Here is a 23,516-nt window from a genome sequence, read left to right as displayed (position 1 = left end):
TAGAGAAAACAAATTTCTTTGCATCTTGTTTTTCCCTCAAAAAATGTAAGATTTCATAAAACCTGCCCTCATATTTTAATGTAACAGAACAAAGAGAAGTCTGAATTTTGTTTTAAGAAGTAATCCTTTGATGGCCCAATTCTCTACAATGTTAGCTTTCTTTCTTCTTTTTATCTTGAAAAAGGAGATCATAGACATATTTAAACAGACATTTTTATTTCCAGAAGAAAAAGAACAGGGGAAAACCAAAAAAAGAGTACAATTTTAAATGGGAGGGTATCTTATAAAATGTGCAGTTGATTACACAAAAATAGATTTTTATACATAGTTCCTTAATCACAGATTTTTCTTATGCAAAAGAAGAATTATTTGTGGTTTTCAGAAAAAAATAGCAACTTTTTTTTTTTTTCAATTTAGAAAAATACATGTTAATTTTGCAGTAAGCCCATCAGCAAAACTGTCATTGACAGGAATTAACTGAATTTCATATGAGGCATGAGAGGCAGAGCCATACAATACAACTCCTGACCTAAACTAATTTGATGGATGCATTATCATCATTTATACTTCACACACTGAACCAATGGAGCCTAACTATATCAAACCTGTGTTCTGATTTAACTGAACTGAACTGAAAAAAAGCATGAACTGTGCTGTCATTTGAGGGAGCTCAGGTAAAACATTTTTTAAAATATCAGGGAAGTTTGGTGCTAAACTTCCATGTGCCTTTAAAGGGGACTAGTCATTTAACTGCTCCCTCTGACTTAGGAATTGTCTCCCCTAGGAGACATCTAGGGAAAGGAAGGAAAAGAAGGCAGGAAGTCATCAAAGATGTGACCAACTTGGTCCTGCATCAAGATGACGGTCAAGTGTTTGTCATTCAAATATGGGATTTTTTTGCCTTGTTTGTAGTTTTATTTTTAGAATTAAACCTGTGCTGTGGGGAGTGATGCCATTTGATCTATTGCTGGAACCCTAATTTTCTTTCATTGGTGAGTCTGTCTCCTAATTTCTTGATTTCCCAGCCAACACAGTTCGTTCACTGAAACCCAGTGCTCTCTATTCAGTCCAGGCTTCTAAGTGTTGGTAGGGGTGAGGCTGGGATTTTTGCTGCTTTCTTCCCTCAGTAAAAGATAATGCACCATCAAGGGTCCCCTCACCAGCAACTTAAATCATTGCTTACTTTGATCCATTCTCTTGCACAAGGATAGAATCTTTAATAATTCTTCTACTTTGCTGTTTACCATTCAGAATGAATGAGGCCATGGATTCCTTCTGGCCTCAGTAAAATCAACAGATGTGCACCACACGATGTTTGTTAAATAGTACTAAATACAACATTGCTTCCTTGTCCATTCTTATATCTAAGTATCTTTTAAAAAGCCAGAAAACATGGCTACTAATTTCTGAAAAAAATGTTAATGTTAGGAGGATATATGTGATGAAAATCTCATCTTTTTTTCCCAGTTTCCCATGGATTACTAAAAGCTATTCTCTAATTATATGCACCCTAACTTGTAAAAAAACCTATTCAGTAATATTTTTTCTTACAATTGGGACTGCCGTAAGAAGAGTTTCTGAATACTTCTCTTAAAACCAGTTGCTTGTCCTTTCATTTCCCTCCTTCCCTTTGATAGTACAAAGCAGAATTTGAAACTCTTATTACAGTCAGATAAATGGAACACAGTGTCTCCTAATGAGATCAAACATAACCTGGTCAGAGTGAAAAAAAACTCCTCACAAGACTCAGAAAAGAGATTCTGTTGATCCTTTCTGCAGTCTATGCCTGTATATTAACAGAACAAAAGTTGCTGGCTAAGTATAGAGCGCTCTGCTGAAGCTATTCCCTAGTTAAGGGTTATCTTCTGAGTTATCATTTCAGGGATCAAGATATATAGAATCACAGAGTAGTTAGGGTTGGAAGGGACCTTAAAGACTATCTAATTCCAACACCTCTCCCATGGAGAGGGACACATTCCCCTAGATCAGGCTGCCCAAGGCCCCGTCCAACCTGGCCTTGAACACCTGAAGTGCCCATACTTCTGTTAGCCCTTCCACGTTTGAAGACCTTGGTTGCATTTCTAGTGGACAAGAGACTTCCATGCTTCTTCTTCTATGTTATAGTGCAAGTGTATTCTGATTACTAAAAAGATTATAAAAAACATGTGAAATTCACTTTGCGATGTAGGTCCGAAATGTACTTCTTGGTTGTTTGGGTTATTTTGATGTTGTTGCATCACTATTGATAATGATGGCTTTCACAGAACATGTAAAAAACATGCAAAAGTGCTTTTGATAGCTTAGAATTTCTCCATAAATTGTGTGATCCTATTGTTTTTATTGTTTTTCCTATGCTTGAGCTAATGAACTAGCAAATGGCACCTGGAGAGACAGACACAGTCTAAGTGAAAGGCAAGGAGTTGGCAAATTTCCACTCTAACTCCCATTTTAATTTTCCCTAGCTATAGACATGCCACTTAGTTTTTCTGAGTTTTTCAATCCAAAACCCAAAGTTCTTTACATAGCTGGAGTAATTAATAAAATCTTCTCAAAGAATCACTGAGATGAAAGTAGATATGTATTATCCGTCACCGGCCTGTTCAGCAAGTATTCTCTGAGATTTCTTTCATTGTTCTGTACTTCACACTTCAGCCCTCTCTGAAACATCTTAGGCATTTTTACTCTGAACTTCACAAAACCAAAACCCTACCATGAGATTTTTTTCTCCTGCTCTTCCCAGATACTTGGGTCTTAGCTTTTTTTAGTGACTATGCATATTTGGGAATTATGGTTACTTAAGACATCTCACTCCGACATCTCAAATAGATTGTGTTTTCATTACTTGCACTTGTTTCTTTATGTTGCCTTGTTGTTTCGATCATCTCACTGAGCTGACATTTTTTTCGGCATCTTGTAGCTTGCCTGTTTTCCCCAGATAATGCTGTGATCATAGCTAAGGGATTTTTCAGATGTAGCTGTAGAGTCTGCTTACCATGGACATGTCATGTCAAAATGACATTAGGGAATTGCTGTCTGTTCAGGGCCAAAAGTCCAAAGCTTAAGAAACTCCCAGCTATCTCTTTTCTTCCCCCTCCCCTCCTTCTCTTCCCCTGCATGCCCTGAAACTTCTCCTCTATTCATTTTAAGAAAGAGCTGCTTCTGAGCATCCCACAAGTATGCCAGTGGGAACCAACCACAATACTGTTGGATGATATTAAAACAAAACGCTTGGCATGGACTATTGGAAATACATCTTCCACTGCCTTCCCTTGTTTGCCACCAAGCTGTTTCCTCTTTTTTTTCTGAAAAACTAATATTTCCGCTTTTTAAGGTATAAAAGGCATTTCTAAATAGCTGCAGGTTTCACATAATAACTAAAATAATGAGAAAGAAAAGTAATTACCTTTCAAAAATAAAATATAAACAAATAATTTGACCAAGGCTATTTAAAGTGAAAGCCATTCACCTTCTACATGAACGACTAGCCTCATCAGATTTGAGTGCAAGATGGATTCTGACCATTGCCCTGTGTTTATTGACTTCAAGCACTAACTGCTTGATATGAAAGGCAGGTTTCAGTGTCAAATACCATGAATGGAGTATGCTTTCTAAATAATTCTTTTCATCTGAAACAAGACTTAAGAAAAGGTTTAATACATGCATAAATACATCTTTGTACATCTGTGGATGGCAAGTTCTTTTAATCTAATGCAAACTGTACAGCTGTTTATCTTAAAAACAGATCTCTACTAGATGTTAACTTAGACACCTTTAAAAGAAATAGGCAGAGAAGCCAAACAAAAGTACCTAACTTTCTAACTATGTCTAATATATTTGTCTTAGTTATGTACTTCCCCATGTTTAGTTTAACCTGGCCAGCAGGTCGAGGAAGGTGATCCTGTCCCTCTATTCCTCTCTTGTGAGACCTCATCTGGAGTATTGTGCCCAGTTCTGGAATCCTCAACATAAGAAGGAGATGGAGCTGTTGGAGTGGGTCCAAGGTAGGGCTACAAAGATGATCAGAGGGCTGGAGCACCTTCCATATGAGGACAGGCTGAGAGAGTTGGGGTTGTTCAGCCTGGAGAAGAGAAGGCTCCAAGGAGAGCTTATAGCGACCTTCCAGTACCTGAAGGGGCTACAAGAAAGCTGGAGGAGGGCAGATGTAGGCCAGACGTGAGGAGGAATTTCTTCACAATGAGAGTGGTAGAGTGGTGAGGCACTGATACAGGTTGCCCAGGGAAGTTGTAGCTGCCTCATCCCTGGAGGTGTTCAAGGCCAGATTGGATGGGGCCTTGGGCAGCCTGATCTAGTGGGATGTGTCACTGCCCATGGCAGAGGGTTGGAACTGGATGATCTTTAAGGTCTCTTCCAACCCAAACTATTCCACGATTCTATGATTCTATGATTTTAACTCTCTGACAGATATACTTAAGGAAATGAATGTGCTATTTTCTGCGAGTCTAACAGCTGATGAGAGAAGAATGTTTATGCTGTCTCGTAAAGCATAATTAAGACCCACAAAGCATTGCTTCATATGAAATAACCATATTGAAAATTGTTATGAATGAGTATTTCTTTAATAATTATGTCTTTTTAAAACATCTAACAAAATGATGTCCTTATCTCAAACTGGAGCGCCTAACGGCTACTTGACTAAAATCAGCCTGTAGAATGTAGGTAAAGGTCTTGAATGCTTGCATGACCTATCTCCCTTTGACTCAAGTAGCCATTCTGAAACACAACTTTTCAAGAGACAGAAATTGCTAAGCATATGTCGTATTTTCCTCTAATGTAATTACATCATAATGTAACTAACTACCACAATGCCAGAATCTTTCTTGCAATCATGGTTCTCGTTCATGGCATTTTCCGATACACAAAAAATATGGCAGTACAATCTATTGGTTTAAAATCACAAACCCTAAGAAATCAAGTTGCATCTCAAAAACTATCCACTTGCTGTTCTCCTCAGGCACACTGTGATGCAGATACTTGGGCTCTCTTCCTGCTCTTGGCACAACAATAAATAGAATGCTGTTTCCAACTCTCTTCCTACGACATTGTCAGATTTTGAGCTTATAATTGAGAACACTAAGCTGTAAAGCATAATAAAAAGATGGCTAAATGTATTCAGAATTACTTAAGTGAAAAGGCACTGCTGGTCAAAGCCTATAACAGCTTTTAATACTCAGTTTTATGCACTGCCTCACATCTTTCTACATGTGATGAGTGTTCCTCATTTCTCAAAAAAAAATCCTCTCAAAAAAAATTCCTCTGAAGGTAGAGATTATGATTTCTGTACTTGGAAACTGCCTAACAGAAAAAAAGCCATAACAGAAATATGTTCTTCACTTAACTTCGTTTCCTACCAAGTTTTCAGCTAATCCTGTTTTCTCTACGTCAGGTTTTCAGGCACCACCTAAAACTAATTTTTCCACCACTTCATTAATTTACAACAGCAGCACAAGCCTTCTCATTTTGTTCTTTCATATCTTTGGCCGGAATGGGCCTTCATCCACAAGGCATTTTGAAATGGACTATCTATAATTGGGATTTCTACAGAGCTTGGGAAATGTGCTGGTGATGGTTTTAGAAAAGGAGACAGATAAGAAGGGAACTGAGATTGGTTGGCTGGCACTCCTTTATCTCTGTGAATGGACCAAGGGCGGGTGTACTGTGAGGTTAAGGGAAAAGGAGGCAGATTGTCAAACATAATTTGCCAATACAAAATATTTTTCTTTATCATGGTTATCACAGGAGATTTAAAATAGCTGTCACCTTATGTAAACTTCTTTTGCTGTTCAAATAGTAGCCTTCTCAAATGAAACCCTTGGTTTTCATTTTATTTTTGGACTGTAGGGCTGACCAAAGCTGAATCCTTCACTTCATTGAACTGTTCGATCAACAAAGTGAGCAATATACTCCATCTTCTTTTATGTATCAATCTTAGTCTGCAAAAAAGACCACTGATTAATAAAACATTTAACAGCTTCATGTAAATAATGCAAGAACATGTCGTTGTTGACGTATTTAAATTAATTTGTACCGAAGATTGCTTTACAAATAACAAAATATTGTATATATCACCCCAGGCATTATGTAAGGCTAGTAGCTTCCATGCTGGCGTTCGCAAGAATAAGCAAAATTACTTTAGCACGCTTCGCAGTTGTGATCACTGGAGTAAAGCTCAGGGTCTAGGGGCTGCTATCTCAGGTATTGTACTAAAAAGGCAGCTGTACTTTACTACTGGTCCACTGGGTTTGATGCTAATAATTTTTAAATGGCCTGTTTATTAGTTAGAGCAGTGGCCTCAAGCTACCTCTTATTTCAAATCCTATTAACATTTGTGTGTTTTTAAATGAGTTTATTGTCTTAATTAGCATATATTCATTCATAATTCCCAAATAGTCTATTGCTGCATACAAAAAAGAAAACTGATGAAAAATCATTAACAGTGGCTGAAGAGTTGGTGGATGATATGTGACTGTGGTAATGTGCACCAAATTAATCATGTGAAACGCTGAAGTGTAGAAATGCTTCTGTACACATTGCTTTTCTCCTCAGTGCTCTGCAGGATCAAACTGACTGTCTTAGGATAATGGATTAGTATTGCTAATAGATATATTAGGGAAAGGCAGATCACTGTCGGTAGAGTTTTTAAGGAATACTATGTTCAATCCTTTCCTTTTAGTAACAAAATTAGATTAAAAAATGTTAAAACAGGTTTTGCACAGTTCTAATGATTTCAGCAAGACCTACTCAAACTAGTTATTATAAAGCATATTCTTCCTTTCTGTCTGGTACTATCTTGCTTATTCTATGTTCTGTTTCAAGAAAAATTCCAGTAACAGAAACGGAAATTTTTCCTGAATACAGATTGCAACACATTTCTTTAATGCAGCTATACTAGCGTATTTACTAACAATAGCTCTGCCTTTAAAATCTATTAAATTCCTGTAGCCCAGAGCTACCACAACATGATTTTTTTAATAAAAAATCCCGTTATATTTGTCTTGAAAATGTTTTGATTTCTAAAATAGACAAAACTCATTAGTAATTAGGTACCAATGACTTTAATGTACAAATATGCAATTACCAGCCAAAATCAACTTCTGAAAATCATCATTCTTCAACTTTAGCAAATGCTGATCATACTCTGTAAAGGCCATTTCAATCAACCAAAGATTTAAAAGAAATGTTGACATTGTATACCTAAAATCAGTCAGAAACAATGTACAGAATAAAGCATTTTTCTCCCTTACATAGCTACGCAGAATCAAACTGACCACCATGAGCCTGATGAATTTCTTTTGTTTATGGGTACATGAAGGAATATAGATGCTACTAAAGCTACAGAATCAAGTAGTTTTTCACATCTTGATTTGAAGTGGAAAAGATGCTGTGAAAAAGAAATAATACAGAGAAGCACAGAAAACCTGGCTTTTTAAAACCTGACTTCCTCTAGACTCTTTCTTGGCCTATTTTTGTGGCATTTCCACAATACTCATGCTTCTACAACTAAACAAATCAGAAAAGAAATATGCACCAATTCCTTCTTTGCCAAGGATCAAAAATAATCTACTAGGGTAATGTTACTTCCTTACAGGTATTACGAGGTTTAATGTGTGATTCACTTGAAATCACAATGAGGAGCTACAAAAAATCCAGTCCTATTAATATATTTCTTGCATTTTCTTCATTTTCAATTTCCGCATCCTCCACATCACACTCATGCTTTGCCGGATAATTCGTCCTTTATGTACAACACTATCAAGAGAGAGTTTAGAAAAACTAGTTGCTTAATTTGCTTGTCTCATTTCCTGTAGACTGAAGAAAAGAGATATGGCCTGCCAGCTGGTGGCTTGTGAGAACAGGGTGACTGCGCTGGAGGCTTAAAGGAATCTCCTCCAGTATCACGTTCCTTGTCATAGAGTTGCAGAATGGTTTAGGATGAAAACAACCTTAAAGATCATCTAATTCCAACCCTCCTGTCATGGGCAGGGACAACTTCCTCTAAATCAGGTTGCTCAAAACGTCATCCAACCAGGCCTTAAATACATCCAGGGACATCCATGGCACATTCACGACTTCCGTGGGCAACCTGTTCCAGTGCCTCTCAACCCTCACAGTGAAAAATTTCTTTCTAACATCTAACATATATCTACCCTCTTTCAGCTTACAACTGAAAGGGGTATGTAGGATGCTTAACCTTGTCCTATCCCTGCACTCCCTGACAAAGAGCCCTTCCTCAGCTTTCCTACAGGTGCCTTTTTTAGTACTGGAAAGCTGCTATAAGGTCTCCCTGGAGCCTTCTCTTGTCTAGGCTACACAAGCCTAACCCTCTCAGCCTATCCTTGAAGGGGAGGTGCTCCATCCCTCTCTGGACTCACTCTAACAGCTCTACATCCTTCCTGTGCTGAGGAGTCCACAACTGAATGCAGTACTCCAGGTGAGGTATCATGAGAACAGAGCAGTGGGGTAGAATCACCTCCTTTGACCTGCTGGTCACCCTTCTTTTGATGCAGCCCAGGATACAGTTGGCTTTCTGGGGTTCCTTGTCACAATACTCTGCTATGAGTGCTGATAAACTCAGCACAACTCCATAAGATTCCTTAACATTCTACTTTATATCCCTGAGTTTAACTGAGATCAAAATTCATATGAAGCAAGCAGAGATTTCAAGTGACCTGGATGGAGGGTACAAACACAATCAAAGAATGATTCACGCTGGGAGGGACCTCAGAAGATCTCTGGTTAAACCAGAGACACAGATGAGTCAGATCTGAGGCCAGGGTGCTTCAGGCCTTCAGCTGACCAAGGCTGAAAACTTCCAAGAATAGACACTGCACATCATCTCTGGGCATCTTGTTGGGTTTCTTTTACGTCCAGTCTGAACCTCTGTTGTATCAGTTTATTTTCATTGTCTCTCATCTTCCTACCCTGATCTTCCTATAGGGACTGGGGGCTGCTGCTAGGTTCCCCTGAAGCTGTTTACTCCAGGTTGAACTAACCCAGCTTCCCCAGCCTCTTCTCACAGGGTCAGTGCTCAAGGCAGGCAAAAAGTTCCTGTGATCTGCTGGTTCCACTCCTGTTCATAGAGCTCTGAATACTGCTGGCAAATGATCAAATAATGGTTAATAAGCCCTCTTCTAGATATTACCTGCGAGATCTGACAATTCTCATTGCAAATTGCAAGCATAATTACCTACTATGAAAAAAGACAGCATAGCTATTCAAGAAAAAAACTCAAAACCTTAAAAACTGAAGTGATCAGTGGTAACATCAATGAACACAAATGTACATATACTTCTGAAAATATGGGCTTAAAAGTGCATATTTGCACTTGATGACTATATTTTTCTATAAATTTGGATCAGGAATAGGAGAAATGTAGAAACAAAATGGAAGCCATGCCTCTTTATGCATGGATGAACCAATGACATAACACTATTAGCACGAGGAACATGTTTTATTCCCAATCACTTACTAAAAATAGAAATACTGACTGATCATTTATTATTGATTGGGTGCACTATGAGGTGTCACAAAAACACAACTCCAATTGATTAAATAATTGCATTGCCATAAATGCCGAGGGACAATATCCCACTCCTGTGTGGAGTCACCTTGCTTCAAAGTCAGTGGGAATTGCTTGTGCACACGCCAGGGCAAAATGTAGCCTGAAGTCATCCCTCAGCATCAGAAAATAAGACAACATGTATCAATGAGTATTTTAAACAACACAACTTGATTATTTGACACTGTACACGGCCTAAGGCATAAGTCTAGCCATGTCAGAATAGGGCTAAAGGCTTGCTCTAGATGTAATACTTCATCCTGACATGCTATTGTCTATTTACTGTCACATCTTCACATAAAGTTGAGAAAGAGGATGGTGAAACAGAGCTGTAATAGAATACTTGTGGAAAAAAGTTCATGCACAGGCATAGCAGATCCGCTCATTAAGAAAATTAGGAGGCTACGTGGGCAGGACTGACTTGTATGAGCAATATGTGCACTGAAGTTAATGGGAAGATTGTGAAAAAACAGATACAGGTCTTTGACATGTACTTCAATTTAACACTTAAGGAATACCACATGGATGTATGTCAGATTTAAGAGAAGTTTAGATTCACCAGCAGAAGAAATGGAATGGTGATTTTTTTTTAACTCTGAAATTAATATTTCCATGAAGGATAAAACTCAACGAGTACAGACATCTTCACCATGAGGTGTGTGATGGACAGGAAGGCTTTTCCTTAAAAAGAGAGCTATGAACTGACTGTTACTGAGGCAAAAACCCAGCACTTTAACTCTATATAATGCTTAAGTTCTGTCTGACAATGGCTGTTTAGCACTGAGCACAGTGCTTTGACTTACACTCATCTGGTTGAGTGAAGCAAGGTTATCACTGCCTTTGATTGTAAAAGCTCCTTTGGAAAAAACGAGGAAAGTGCAGGTTGATTTTTGCAATAGCCCTGCAAAAAAGAAATAGCAAACAAGTGTACAAAACACATTAGGTTTGCTTTTAGTGTAATTCCAGTCTTCTGCAAAATGCTGAGCAATCAGGAAATCAAGCAGATAGTGAGATGTGCCTTAAGAAGTCTCTAATACTGAGGGCCCTCTCTGATCCAGAATGCTGCGAATTTTACTCTGTGCTACTGTATGTACTGCATCACAAAGACAATGTAACTTCTCTCTTTGTGAGACTAGTGTCTTTAACTTACATTTATGACATTCTGTACGTTTTTTAGACATACTAATGCTCGTAAGCTCGCAGCCAACTGTATCCTGGGCTGCATCAAAAGAAGTGTGGCCAGCAGGTCAAGGGAAGTGATTCGGCCCCTCTATTCCTCTCCTGTGAGACCTCATTTGGAGTAGTGTGTCCAGTTCTGGAATCCTCAACATAAGAAGGATATGGAGCTGTCGGAATGGATCCAGAGCAGGGCTACAAAGATGATCAGAGGGCTGGAGCACCTCCCATATGAGGACGGCTGAGAGAGTTTGGGTTGTTCAGCCTGGAGAAGAGAAGGCTCGAAGGAGACCTTAGAGCAACTTTCCAGTACCTGAAGGGGGCCTCCAAGGAAGCTGGAGAAGGAATGTTTACAAAGGCTTGTAGTGATAGGACCAAGGGGAATGGGTATAAACTGCAGAGGGGCAGATTTAAGCTAGACATAAGGAAGAATTTCTTTATGATGAGAGTGGTAGAGTGGTGAGGCACTGTAACAGGTTGTCCAGGGAAGCTGTGGCTGCCCCACCCCTGGAGGTGTTCAAGGCCAGGCTGGACGGGATCTTGGGCAGCCTGATTTAGTGGGAGGTGTCCCTGTCCATGGCAGGGAAGTTGGAACTGGATGATCTTTAAGGTCCCTTCCAACCCAAACTATTCTATAATTCTATGATTCCAGTAGGCGACAAAAGCGATAGAGCACAAAAATAACAAGGCCAAAAGATAGTTATATGTGGTATATATACACACATCAAATTATTATCTGCTGTAATTATATTTGTTATGTGTATTCGACAGGAGAAAAAAGTTATTAGAAATTGTGACATTTGTCTCGGTTGCATTTTGTAAACAAGATGATGTTTTTTTGGTTTAACAGATAATTACTTGCTGACCTTATTATCTGTAATTTTGGTTTCTTCATCTCATGAGCTTCCACAAGTCAGAAAACAAGGACTACTAAATAATACCAAAACAGTTAAAATACCTAATGAGCACTACTGGTCCTAATTGCGAAAAAATAGAGGGTAATGTCACAGTGTACACTGTGATCAAAAGATGCATCTCTTTTTCTGATATCTCCTAAATAGGAATACTATCAGAAAAACATAATTTCTATAAAATTAAAAATCTCTAGATCTCTAGTGCCAACCACTAGAACTGCTGGAAAGCTTCCACCTTTTCATCAGTAAAATCAAACCAAATTTTTACATTTCAAATAAAACAAAATAGTTCATTTTTTAAAAAAATCTGACTCATAAAATATTGTTTCAGAATTATCTATCCTTAGTTATTACATTCGTCAGTCAATTTTTTAATCCTCACTTGGGACAGAGTTGTCTCGGCAGACTATTTTTCCCATGATGGAACACAACATCTCTTCCAGTCTCTTGACCACGGTCATGACTACACTGCAATCAGAGTAGAGGGTAGGAGGAAGGTGGAATCAGGCTTCTTCATTTTCCAGCTTTGATTCTTCAAAAGAGATTGAAGCATATGCTAGCTAATACAACTATCTGATCTTCATCATATCTATAGTGATTAGTGTATTCACAAAGTGTTGCATAGCTGAGGGCACCAAGGGCAAACCATGCTGATGAGGTGCTGAGGGGCATGGTTTAAGGATTGTTAGAAATGGTTGGACTTGATGATCCAGTGGGTCCTTTCCAACGTAGTGATTCTATGATTCTATGCTTGACAAATCTGATCATCTTCTATGACAAAGTAACCCATGTGGTTGATGCGGGGTGAGTGTTGGAACTGTCTACATGGATTTCTCTAAGGGTTTCCATAGCAGTTTCCCACAGCCTCCTCCTAGAGAAACTGGTATGTTTCTCTATGTCTAGACAAGGGGTCTGATCTGTGCAGTACGTGTGGAACTGGATGACAGACCACCCTCAGAGAGTAGTGGTAAATAGCTCCTTTTCCAGCTGGCAATGTGTCACAAGTGGGGTCCCCAGAGATCGATATTGGGCCCAACGCTGTTCGATGTCTTCCTAAGTGATCTGGATCAAGTGTATCCTGATGAAGTTTGCCAGTGATGCCAACCTGCATGAGGAAGTGGACATTTCTGAAGGGATAGCCACCCTGGAGGAAGGCTGAATAGTTTGGAAGAGTGGGCTGACAAGAACCTCAAGAACCTTACGAACATCAACAATGACAATTCAAGGTCTTGCACTAGGGGAAAAATAACCCAGGAGTGTAGTATTGGCCAACATCTACCCAGCTGGGGGAGCATCTCTGTGGAAAGGGACGTGACGGTCCTGGTTGACAACAAGCGCAATATGAGTGAACAGTGTGCTGCTGTGGCAAAGAAAGCCTAGAGGTTGTTGGGTTGGACCAACAAGGATATCAGCAGCAGAGGTAAAGAAGCCATTATTCCACTCTACTCAGTGCAACAATACAAATAAACAAAAGCGAGAAGGAAAGGGAGAGGAGAAAGAAAACTCCAAAGGAAAATTATCTTTAAATTGTTTTCCTTGCAGTACATGCAATAAGAAAAAGAATCATAAAGAATTTAAAAATAATAGCTGTTATTCTGCATACACGTAAACACAGAAGGATAGAAAAAATACTGAGGCATGCACAAACTGTAGAATGAAGTGGGACAGAATTAAAGCTAGGACTGCTCTAATATGAGTATGGAGGACCTATTCTGCCTTTGCAACACGTGGACCAACTGCCCTATAAGCAGAGACAGAACTACTCAGGCACACTGAAATGCAAACTAAACACTGGGAAACAACAGGAAACACTGGGAAAATTCTGTGAGGTGAGAGTAAAACAGCACCAACGTGACAATACACTGGAAGATCCAGTCTTTGTGAATCCATTCTGAGGCTGAAAAACTCCTAATATACCATGAGAGTTATTCTCTGCACTGTAAAGGCATATACACTGAGTTATTTCAGGAAACATAGTATTTGTGAAGAAAAAAACATTTTAATTATTGAAAGAAAAAAGGCACACTTTCAAGTCATCTGTACAAGACACACAACTGTGAGAGGAAAATCCAGCTAATCCCCAATACACACTATTTTCTGCATTATTAAAGTTTACAGTAAGAGTGATCAACACTTTGCCACTATCGAGAAAGCCAAATACTGTCTACAGCTGAATACTGCCTTATTTCACGCGTATAAATTTGCATCAGCCCATCTAAGAGATGAGCTACTGTTAATCCAGCCAATGCCACATATTTTTTAGAATTAAGTAAGAGTCCTTACTATCAACAAACCTACCACGATGCCCCAGACAGACAGAATTTAAGGTCAGAAAAAAACCACATCAGGAACTTGTCTAAGCACTCCTATGATGTAGGCTAGAGTATGTTATTTGCCTAATCAAACTTTGATGAAGTTTTTGAAGATTTTTTTTGAATTTTTTTTTTGCTTTCTTTGTTTAAAAACAAAATAGGTTTTATAAAGAAAATTTGTTTTAATTGTAACAAAAGGTCAGTCTAATCAAATCTGAGAAAGGTAAGCAGGAATATCTGCAACAAAAAGGTTGTGCTTTCAGAGACGGCATGGGCTATAAAACTATGACAACTGCCCGTTTCCAAAACTGCATTTAAAACTGCATGGCTATGGGATGCCTGGCTGGATTCAGCATCCACCGGTTCCCACAGCTGTGGGGTTTATTTACCCATTGACACCTGTGATGCGCAACCACGCTATGGTCCTGCATAAAACCCCGGCAGGGGGGCACATGCAGGCTACTCAAGAGCCCCAGGGTGGTCACTCCTGACTTAGATGGATTACTGCAGACAGCAACAGCTTAAATACCACAAATGTGTTAAGTTTAGACTCAGACAGGAACAAACCTGTAAATAATGAGACACTTGCCTAGCATCAATCTAACTCTCTGCGTATTTCATCCGTTCTCACAGCTTTACGCATTTTTTAAGATGCAGGCTCTGTGCTGTCCTCTGCATTTCTAAAGCGCTCAGTAAATTTTGGATAATACTGAAATACTAATAGTAACAATAATTATTGCCCTAGTCTTGTCTAAAATACTTACTGCATTAATAATTTTCCACAGTATCAACACTCTTTTACAATGAAATTAATATTTTTTGTATAGATCATTAGCAATTGCAATTTATTTGTACACTATAATTTGAAAAGCTGAGAAATAACATAGTACTAATTAGTGTATGCAGAGCCTCTGAATAATGAGTAAAGGATATTCATTTGTCTTTACTTAATAAAGCCATATTTCTCTGAAACCACAGAAACAGTCCTATAAGAAATAGTTCTATAGAAACAGTAATTTTCAGCACTACCCATTTTATTCTGCAGTGCACCTGAACATGAAAAGCAAGATATTATTACCCTCCGCCTTATGAATACCAAAACAGCATTCTGCATCTAAACGTGAGACCAGAAAAATCAGTGTGCCTGTATTTTTATGAGAACTGTAGAATATTTTACGTAAACTGTTCTTTTTAAGTGAGACCAAACCTTCTTGTATGTCAGCAAACTTTAATTTAGCATATTTAGTGTATTAAATTTAATTAATCTAGTGTATTTAACATTATAAATAACCTTCAAAATGCAATTGCAAATTTTTGAACTGTTAAAACAGAGAATTCAAAAATACCTCTCACCTATTCTATCTCTTTCCAGAAATCCACAAATGCATTAAGTCTGCAAAGAGAATGCTTATATATAAATATTTTGGGAGTCTTCTATGATACTAAAAGGGCTCTTTTTCAAGTGATAGCAGCCATAAAGTCTGAATTTGGCCATTGACTTTAATTCACTATGATCAGGGTTCAAATGCGACGAACAGATGATTATCAAGCTGAAATAGGTATCTTAACAACTGATGTCATAAATCACATTACACAATACCTAAATTTAGGATCAGCGAAGCCTGGCTAGAGTGCAAAGCTCTGAGCTGAAGTACTTGCTCTGATTTTCTGGCAAGTACGTGTCAGGGTTTCAACCAAACCCAGTACACACATAATCCATTTACACCAGGAGTTCCCTGTCATAAACCCTATTATCAGAGTTGATCACAGGAATGGTTTCCCATGCTTCTTACTCATTGTAAGCAAGCCACTGTAAGCCAATTAAGTGTTCCTGCTTTCAAATACCACCAGCCTTCACGATCACAGTGGTAAATCAGCTTGGTGCCAGATCTTAGCGTGTTACCGAATCTCTTGATGAAAATACGTGTCTGGGAAGAGGATGATGACAGAGCTTTGCCAACGCATGCAAGACAAGGAAACATAACAGTTTCCATATTGCAATTAAGTGCACTCAAAACACAAATAACCCAGACAATTGCCAGAAATGGCCATTCAATACATATTGTAGTACTCTTTCTAGTACTATTGCACCAGCTGCAGTTCTATGGGTAGTATCTTTAGCATGGTACAATCATACCAAACTTTTTAAAGCAAAGACAGACATGAATCACAGCAGCCACGTGCTTGAAGTTATCCTTGGGGAATACATGTGAAGAAAGATAAAATATTTTTCATTAACTGGGAGTAAAATACGAGTTGTGGGTGATGATTATACATTGATCACCGAGAATAAATGTTGTAGTTTGAGGTAAGTTAGATTCAGTTTTGCGACTAACTCAGTTGCTGTAAGCAACTTCACTCTCTAAAATCTAACTGCCTGTTTTTGAGACAGTGTTCTCTAAAAGTGATGAAACAGGGTGTTGGTATGCAAAAAGGTCAATGCTTTACTTAACCAAGGCCATCCTCTTGCTGGTGGAAGGGGGCCATACCTACGAAGAGGGGCAAACAGGTTAGGTGACCCCAAACTGACTAACAGAGCATTCCATCCCGTATACATCATACTCAGTATAAACTTGAGAGATCACGAGGGTCTCTCTCTCTTCTGCAATGGCCAACGTCCAGGGACAATCTCATCTGTCTGGTTTCTCCTGAGCCCAGATCCGTGTGTTTCTGAATCCAGTTCCTGAGTCCAGCTCCCTCCTAGCTGTGGACCCATTTCCTTGTGTCTGCTCTGCAGCATTTGTGGTTACATATAGTCATTGAGGGATGGGGTGGTGGCACAATCTCATATATTTGTATATATTTTATTACTTTCTAATTATTTTCATTACTATTATTATAATAATTTCATTAAAGCTGTAGTTTCAGTTTCCAACCCATAAGTCTTTTTCCTCCCTTTTCCCTCTCCCCTTTCCCTGTGGGGTTTCGAGGGGAAGGGATTTAGCTAGGGCTAAACTGTAACAAAGTTCTTGGGAACATCACCAGTCTACACTGACCTTCCGGGAATGCTGAATTTTATATCTGGATCTCTGATTTGTTAAAAATAGAGAGAAAAAATACAAAGCAAAAATAGAGGTCATCAGGTTCTTTTGTGTCATAGTATATTTGAAAGTTCAAAATCTTATTTATACCAGTAAATAAAATGTATTCATATGTTAATTTTATAATACTATTATACAGAGGTCACAAGGGCAAAAGACGTAAATCCTGCAGACTGGCTCCATTTCCTGCCATTATCTCATTCTAAATAAAATGCAAATACATCTTTCCATCCTAACACATTTTAGGAGACAGGAGGGGAGCAGAGTGACTATTTTGGACAGAGGCTGCTATTAGCATCTCTGATACAGAGTTTATTCCAGATTTGGTGTTATGCCTCTGCAGATCTCAGATCAGAATCAATGCTTTAGGCATTAACTGAGATAAACAAAGTACGATACGTCAAATCTAATTATGCTATAAATATCCAAATAAGATCTAGATCTCTAAGGTAATTCTAAAAAGCCTCAGTGACGGAGAGGCAAATATGATTAAGTTTAAACTGCAAACAGCTTGTGAAATATGGGAAATAGCATTACATGTGAAAATATCTGCAGGGAAATATTTTCCTTTAACTAATAAGGCAGGAAATTTTGTGACATAATAAATAATTTTTCCAGTAGCTTAAGGCATCTTAAAGAAAAAGGAATAAATGCTAAATAAACTACTACACATTCCTGTTTCAAAGCCACCATCAGTACTACTTGTTTTATAATTACCAAGTTACAAAAAAAAGTGAGAAGCAAAGCAGCTAAAAAAAATTGTGGAAAACAAACCCCTTCTACATTTACATAAGTTGTAATTATGAAATAAACAGTTAACTTTGTTAATGCTTCAATTTTGTTTGGGACAATTAAAAACATAGCTTTCTCCTCTTCCCCCTTTGCAATTCCTATACCAGGGGAAAGCAAGAATAAAACGGCAGCCAACTAGAAGAATACAATCATTTGCCAAGGAAGATAGTGCAGAAAAAGAATGTTTTGCTAAATGCCAGAACTCTGCCGTCCCATTTATTACCCACAGAAGCACTGACGTATGGCTAAGCGCACCTAGCTACAGCTTTATTTTAAGATCAGACTGAAACGGAGCTTGTAAATGCATACTGAACAACTGTCTGACTTTGACCTCTAGACCTCCTGTGTGAGTTCAAGTCAGAGAAATCCACAGAATTTGTTATGGCTTTCTCAGTCAAATGAGAGAAATTCCAAAATTCTACTTAATGCTGTTTTCAGGAACAAATGTAGATGCTTGTAAGGCACCAAGCCTTACATACATGCCCCAATACATATATGCCTTAATTAAATCTATTTTCTTTCGCATCATCCTAAAGCACTGCTATTATTTCTTTATAATGGGGCAATGGGTATAAATTGGAGAGGGGCAGATTTAGATTAGACGTAAGGAAGAATTTCTTCATGATGACAGTGGTGAGGCACTGGCACAGGTTGCCCAGGGAGGTTGTGGCTGCCCCATCCCTGGAGGTGTTCAAGGCCAGGCTGGATGGGACCTTGGGCAGCCTGGTCTAGCAGGAGGTGTCCCTGCCCATGGCAGGGGGGTTGGAACCGGATGATCTTTAAGGTCCCTTCCAACCCAAACTATTCTATGATTCTATGATATTTTCATCTTTGAGCTATGTATGCAAGCACTATCTCATAGGATATCTGACCATCGCCACACTCAGATGCGCTTCAGGAGAACCTCAGGAACACCACCCCCCATGAAATCCCATACATTGCACTCAGCAAACATCTATCTTCCTCAGGTAAACACTATGCATGACGAAGGTCTCCATTTTACATCCAAATCCAATGACAGCAGCTAAGTTGTATCCTCCCATAGAACAACTCCTTTCATCGATTTAAGTTGGCTCCATTCATTTATCAAGTGCTAAAACGTCAGGTCATGCATAAGTATAATTAAAATCGATTTAATCTGATTGTATGCTAGGTTCTATACATAAATTTGCTAGTCAGTGATCACTAACCAGAACTTGTTTCAGTTTCGCTGTTTGTGCGAGCATTATATATAAGGAATCACACATAACCACGCTGGCTAGGACTTGGAAACAGCTTGTCCAAGATGAAAGCCTAGTACAGAATTGTCCTAAGCTTTCATGTCTGTCACTCTAAGACTCACCTTTCAAGTTTGGAGATGTGAATAAAGAAATGTATAGAGAAATGAGACATCAGCTTTGACAGACAGAGATTTAACTGCTGGGTGAGTTCTGCAGGAGCCAGCTTGCTGCCTTCCCACAGTCTGAATTGGGACCAGTGATAGATACATTTGCACGTCATCTTCCAGTGCTGAAGAAACGTATTTCACAGTTTAAGAAGACTGAAGCCATCTACGAAGGGCTAGATAAAGACAGAGGCATCACCTAAAGGAATGATTATTCTGAGCTGCAAGAGGAGAGTTTTTGGAGCTGCAGAGAAATAAGGCAGGGCAATTTACAGTGCCAGATATGACCACAGATCCCAAACAACTTTGCCGCAAACCATCTTGTTGTTTCTGCCCATTCTCAGATAAATTCATGTGTCTAAGGAGCAACATAAGTGGACACAAAGGGAATCTGATGCCTGCTGGAAGAGTCTCCTCTTATCTTCATACCTGAGTAGCAACAGGTACCTCAGTACCTGGCTCTTCAGAGAGCCTTTGAGCATGACTTTCAAACAGAAGAGAACTTGGGAAATGGGCCATTTTCTTCACACTCCTTTAAGGTGTTGCAGAAGAAACTGGAGGCCTCAGACACACTATGTGATTCCTTTATCCTTTACAGTGTCTTCATATAGAACCTCAGAAAATGCAGAGACTGAAAAAAGCTTTACCAGCCTCTCCAGCAGTGCACTTTTTCCTTCCCATTCCATTCACCATGTTATCAAAAAGTCTTACTGATCCTTATTGGACAAAACACATTTGGTAAGTTATGATTTAGGCCAATAATATGACATCTTTAAATAGCATCAGAGATGTAAATGGACAGAGAAATTACAGCCCTCATCTGAAGACTTAATCTAAATTAGACTCATTGAGTAGTGAAGCATTGTATTTGTAGGAGTGTTCCACTTTAGCCTCCGTCCCACCAGCCAAGTCAGTGGCTAAAACTGGGCAGCTTTTATCCCCAATCCTCCCTCCCCACAGGAAGGGAAAAGGGAAATGAGAAAGACTTGTGGGTTGGAAACTAACACTAAAACACTTTCATGAAAGAATAATGATAAAGGAAATATTAATAAGAAAATAATAAAAATATATTCAAGCATACAAAAGACAAATCAAATACCTCTGATGACCATAGGTCACCACTGACGCTGCGGGGCAAGAATGGGAAAGGTTCCAGACTGGACTCAGCGGCAGGCAGGAGCTGTATTTCGGAACTGGATCCAAGAATGGGATTCCAGAACATGTGGATGGGTTCAGGGGCAGACAAACAGATAGGGTCCTCCCTGAACGTTGGCCATTGAAGAAGAGCGGTTAACCCTTGAGATCCCAAACCTTTATACTGAATTTGAAGGGTATGGCAAGGAATAATCTGTTGGCCAGATTTGGGTCTCCTGTCATGTCCGCTCCTCCCAGCAGGTACGCTCAGCTTCACACTAACTCTGGGATGGCCTTGATTTACACAGGGACAGGTGTGAGCAGTGGCCTCTCTGCACACCAGTGTCCCATTATCTTGGTGGTAACTATCAGGCTTAGCTGAAAAGTCAGAGAAAAAATATTCTGCTTTAGCTCAAACCAGCACACAGGAGTAAGTGCTGAACAGAGTGATAGGAGGCTAACTGCATGGATTTATTTTTCAAGGACAGTTTTATGGAGAAAACTCTCATGTTTACAAGGCTGTTTCTACTGCTGGACCTGGGAGGATTACAGGATCTTAGAGTCTGCCTGGGGAAAATTAAGAACCGAGATATCCATTCTCAAAGCAAAAATGTGCGGTTGCATTCAATACTATTAACTACACTGGAATAAAAATATGGTCCTATAGACCTAAATAAATGTACATTTCAAAGGGTTACTTTCTAAAATTTACATTTATTTGAGGGACTGAAATTCAGCACTTATTAAAAAACTAAATCCTAGAATCTAAGGTCACAGACACGTATTTACTTTGCAGGCAGCTGGAAGAGCTGCAAATGTTATTACCTCAGGCCACTTTTTATCACCTCCATGTTGGAGATCGCCATGACAACAGGAAAGCGAACTAAATGGAGCCCAGGATTGCTTCCTAAACTCAAAGCCCCAGTGCAAAATATTCTTTTTTTATCTTAAATCAACAGTGAAGGCATTTCAATCTAACACGGTTGATTCCACATTGAAACAAGGAAAAGGTCAGGGGAATAAGGAAGCCAGCAGTCACTCACACACTGAGTTGTATAAAAGCAGCCTTAGACTGTAACATGAAAACATTAAAAACATTAGCAGCTTGCTCCAGAAAAGGACAGCTGCCATTGCTGGGGAAGTCACTTAACACCAACTTAAGGCCAAAAATTCCCAATGCTGCACATGAGCAATGTTCTAGTGGAGTCTCCTGACCCATGCCAGGACCTAATGTGCAATTTCTAGTTCTTGAAGGACATCAAATCTTAAGTAAAGATAAAAAACTTTACAGATTTTTTTTTTTTTTTTAAGAAGAGACAGTAAATTATTACATTTTTCTGCTGTTTCACAGAATCATAGAATCATAGAACAGTTTGGGTTGGAAAGGACCTTAAAGATCATCCAGTTCCAACCCCTCTGCCATGGGAGGGATACCTCTGCTAGATTAGGCTGCCCAAGGTCCCATCCAGCCTGGCCTTGAACACCTCCAGGGATGGGAGTTCACTTCTAATTACATACATGTGTGTAAATTATAATGAATAGCAACTGATTTAGGGTTCAGCTTTTGTTTCACTTCTGAGATGAAATACAGAACTGTAGACTTGGAAGGCATGAACATAAACTTCAGATTTACGTTTCTTCATTTTGTGTAATGTCTTCTTTGTAATTTAACTGCAGATATCATGAGTTCTTTCAAAAGTATTTTCTAAGAACAGTAATCAAAACATGTCCCAGGTTCATAAAGAATTTTAAAGACTTCTCTTTAAAATTCTTTTAAATTCTTTTAAAGACTTGCCTCTGTTGTTAGATGGATTTATGCATACACTTAATTATTCTGATATTTTGTCTCAGGTTATCAGCCTTTGGAATAACCCATAAAGCTTTTTTTTCATAAAAATTATTATTCAGATCACATTAAACTTCAGGAAGTTGAAAAAATTGAGTGTGATTTCTTTCATCAGAAACACCAGGTGCATCTTGTTACTTTTCCATATTATGAATGAAAAGAGGCATTTAATGATCCAGGAAATTTCTCCATAAGTATCTGCAAGCTGAGAGGGTTTTTTGTTTGCATTTTGTCATTGCATTTGCAGTTTCCAAATGCCTTGATACCTACAACTACAGGCAATATTTACTTTATGGAATCCTGTTCATAGTACTTGGTTCTTCCATTCCACATGGAGAAGCAGGCACTTAAGTAGTCAGGTGTACCTTTTATTCAAAAGTAATTTGTAATGGGTTATGAAAATAAAACTAGAAATACTGGAATTTTTGCATCCTTCAAATATAACATTCAATGTTATATTGAATAACAACGAATGTTATATTGTTACAATGATATGATTTATCTGGACGCGGATGTGATCTATCTGGACTTCTGTAAAGCCTATGACATGGTCTCCCACAACACAACACCCTTCTCTCCAAATTACAGAGATAAGGATTTGATGGGTGGACTATTCGGTGGATAAGAAACTGTCCGGATGCTTGTATTCAGACAGTAGTGATCAATGTTTCAAAGTCCAGATGGAGATCCGTGACAAGTGGTATCCCTCAGGGGTCCATAGTGGGACCAGTGCAGTTCAATATCTTCATCAATGATATTCATGAGATTGAGTGCACCCTCAGCAAGTTTGTGGATGACACCAAGCTGAATGGTGTAGTTGCCACACTGGAAGGATGGGATGTGATCCAGAGGGACACAGATAGATTGGAGGGTGGGCCTGTGTGAACCTCATGAGGTTTAACAAGGCCAAGCGCAAGGTCCTACATCTGGGTCAGGGCAACCCCTGATTTTAGTACAGGATAGGGGATGATGTGATTTGGAGCAGCTCTTTAGAGAAGGACTTTGGAGTGTTGGTTGATGAGAAGCTTGACGCGAGTCGGCAATGTGTGCCTGCAGCCCAGAAGGCCAACCATATCCTGGGCTGCATAAAGAGAATTGTGGCCAGCAGGGCAAGGGAGGTGATTGTGACCCTCTATTCTGCTCCTGTGAGACCTCATCTGGAGTATTGTGTCCACTTTTGGAATCTTCAGCATAAGAAATATATGGAACTGTTGGAACAGATCTAGTGGAGGGCTACAAAGACGATACGAGGGCTGGAGAACCTTCCATGGGAGGACAGGCTGAGAGCATTGGGCTTGTTCAGCCTGAAGAACAGAAGGCTGCAAGGAGACCTTTCAGCA

General features: G+C 39.1%; 1 protein-coding gene across 11 annotated transcripts in view; it reads right to left on the bottom strand.

Moving 5' to 3' along the window:
• GRIA4 (glutamate ionotropic receptor AMPA type subunit 4) overlaps positions 1-23,516 on the bottom strand; it is a 242,939-nt gene that overhangs the window by 170,115 nt on the left and 49,308 nt on the right. The window contains exon 2 of one of the 11 annotated variants that reach the window (XM_054064361.1): positions 5,779-5,951. The exons of the other annotated variants lie outside the window; for them this stretch is intronic. The gene's annotated coding sequence lies outside the window, so the exon portion shown is untranslated. The remainder of the gene's footprint in view (positions 1-5,778; positions 5,952-23,516) is intronic. 11 annotated transcript variants of the gene reach the window in all.

Source organism: Cuculus canorus, chromosome 1 (genome assembly GCF_017976375.1).
Source record: "Cuculus canorus isolate bCucCan1 chromosome 1, bCucCan1.pri, whole genome shotgun sequence".
In the NCBI taxonomy this organism is placed as follows: Eukaryota; Metazoa; Chordata; class Aves; order Cuculiformes; family Cuculidae; genus Cuculus; species Cuculus canorus.
This window is presented reverse-complemented; position numbering and strand designations above follow the sequence as displayed.